Here is a 3,018-nt window from a genome sequence, read left to right as displayed (position 1 = left end):
TTGTTGACTTCATTTTGAGAATCGATTCCCGTAACGCGAGCAACACAAGCCCCGCGCAGAACAAAATATCTTTCGTTAACCCGGCCATGGACTCAATTACTTAAAGTTAATCAAACCTACGCGCGGTATCCACGAAAATGCCTGTCCCCCCGCTAAACAAAATACACCTACTCCGCCGCTAAGGGTTAGTTCGGTAACCTCATACGCACGCATGTTTCTAGCGCCATTCTTCATTCCTGACGTCACGGAATTCCCTGATTGCATTTCACATGCAATGAATGAAATGCATGAAATGTTAGCTTAGTCCATGTTAATTAATAAACAAGTCGGGAAACCGGAAGCTGGACGCTTCAGGTACGAAAGGTTTTGTGTATTTCTTAGTACGTAGCACGTAATATATCCATATATTATGTGAGAGTATCCACTTTCGGATGATATTGACATTCATAGTCTTCAATTTTCAAAGAAGCAACAAATTTGAGGTATTATAACTTTGTTAGTAATGGTGCGATTTCCACCAAACTTGGTAAGATCATGCTCTATATTATAGCCTATATCACTGCAAAATTTCATGGTACTAGGATGAACTTAAGGGGGGTTTCTAACCAATTACAAAAAATTGTAGTAATATACTATTACGACAACAGACGATTTTATTTAAACAGATATCGGCATGGAAGGTATTTCGGAGCCCAGGCACCATATAGTGGCAGCCTCCTGATTTTTTTCAGATTTTTCGGTTTGGTAGTTTCTGAGAATGGCCCCCTTAAAGAAGTGATCACTTTCAACCCCCCGCGCTCCCCACCCTTCCAACGAATGTCAAAACTAAGATCGGCTTTGAAAAGTACTAATCGAGACCTTTAATTTGATACCCCATATGACTATATTTGATGAAAAAAAATTTTATACCCCCCTTTTGCATGTATAGAGACCCCCCCTTAAATTCGACGGAAAAGGATGTAATTCACTGTATGTGTGAGCGTTCACAGTTCCCACCTTTCTACCAAATTTGGTGTCAATTGCTATAACCGCCTCCGAGAAAAATGCGTGTGACGGACAGACAGACAGACAGACAGTAAACCGATTTTAATAAGGTTTTGTGTTTACACAAAACCTTAAAAATGGGTTTAGTAGAATATCTTTCCGCTTCACTTGCGGATTGTAACAATAGCTAACATCTAGTACGCAATAGCCTACTTGTACAAATTATACATACATGACTACACATTATCCATCATTAGATTTTGGATATTTACCGAATAGCTCAATTTCGGTACGATTGTCTAAGGGGTCACCATTTCGTTTACACAACAGATGAAACGACGATTGCCTTCGTCTGGGCACTAGGAGCCACTTTTCTCCAACTCCCTGGCTTCCTATCTTCTGGTTTATCTTCCCTCTGATGAGCACTCCTCTCTGAAGTAGTGAACATCGGAGCCCCATCCGTCCCCTCCCAGCACGGGACCATTATGATGCAGCTATTCTCGAAAAAATGGTCTACATCGTCCATGGTCACGGGTATCTTGGGGTTATTCAAGGATGAATCAAACTCTGCGAGTAGAAGTGTCCGTCTTCCGGGAGACAATAAATGGTATAACGGGATTCCTCCCTCACAGTTAAACCCAGCTTTCCTTAATTTTGGGCCACCGATCTCATGGTGTCGACTGCCTTTCCGATGATATTTGGATCTTTTTGGCTGACCACAGGAAGATGGCTGGTCCGGATAGCTGAGTGGTTAGGGGGACAAGGCTATCATACGGAAGGCCGCGGTTCAAATCTCGCTGGTGGCAGTGGAATTTGTACCGTGATTTGAAGTCGCATACCAGTCGACTCAGCTGTGAATGAGTACCTGAGTCAAATCGGTGCTCGGGCGAGCACAATGCTGACCACATTCCCTCCTATAGTGTACTGTAGTGTACCTTTACGGTCTTGAATGAAGTGCTCTAAAACACTTCAAGGCCCTGATCCAATATGGATTGTTGCGCCAACGATTATTATTATAAGAAGATCAAAGAGGGCCTGAATCTCTTTTTCTATCAGCGGCCGGCGATTGCTGTAGCGCCGATTGAGGAGTTCCCAAGCCTTCTCGTAATTTTCCCCATACACTCCCAAGTGCTCTACAACCCGCTTCGTATCGCCCTTTAATTTACTCTGGAGCATCATCAGCCTTTCTGCCCGGCCGATATCCGAGCCGTGGTGGACAGAATTAAAAATGCTTCGGAAATACTCGAATTGACTGAGAACTCCAGAGAACGAAGGGATCTCAAGAACCGGCGGGCACGATGTGGGGCGGTGGCCTCGATTCCAGGAGTGTAACCCATCCGCAACATTCCTCCCTATGCCATAGTCAGTACCAACTGGAAGGAAATTACTAAACGAAGCACTAGGTCCACTTTGGGACCACCTGGACCAATCCTGAAATGCACTGACCTAGTCCGGCCCTCTTGATCCAGCGGAGCCGTGATATTAGGCACCGTTGATGTACCCACGTTGGCAGTATCTTCCACACCATTTGTCCCCTGTCTGGCCCTTTCCCCCTGCCGCACTTTCGGTGTCAGTATTTCCATCATCTTCGATGATGTCAGGATGAATTCGAGTTATGAACTCTTTCGCTTTCGCGTAGGCTTCGATCATCACTGATGACTTATGTTGCTGGAAGTAAACCAAGTCTTGAGATGGGTTTAGGTGCAGGAGACGATGGTGATCCGCGAAGAATTCCTTATAAAGTTCATGGATTTCGTGCCACACTGATTCGAAACGTTTCCTCGTTCGCTTTTTTGTACCGGTATGCTGAAAAAATTTACTTGATAAAAACTGGATAGGACTCGCTACCCTTATTGGCTCTACCGAGCTCAGAACGCACCTAGGCGCTGGGATTTAGGTTATGGAAAGCTCAAAGCGTTGAAATATTGGGGACTTCTTATTTGAGCCCTTACCTACGAGCGCAATAAAAAAAAACCGAAAATTGAGCTCCGGCTCGAACCCAATGCGGCTACTTTACTTCAATATCTACCTAGT

Source organism: Hermetia illucens, chromosome 6 (assembly GCF_905115235.1).
Source record: "Hermetia illucens chromosome 6, iHerIll2.2.curated.20191125, whole genome shotgun sequence".
NCBI classification, from domain to species: domain Eukaryota; kingdom Metazoa; phylum Arthropoda; class Insecta; order Diptera; family Stratiomyidae; genus Hermetia; species Hermetia illucens.
Note: the sequence above shows the minus strand (reverse complement) of the source record.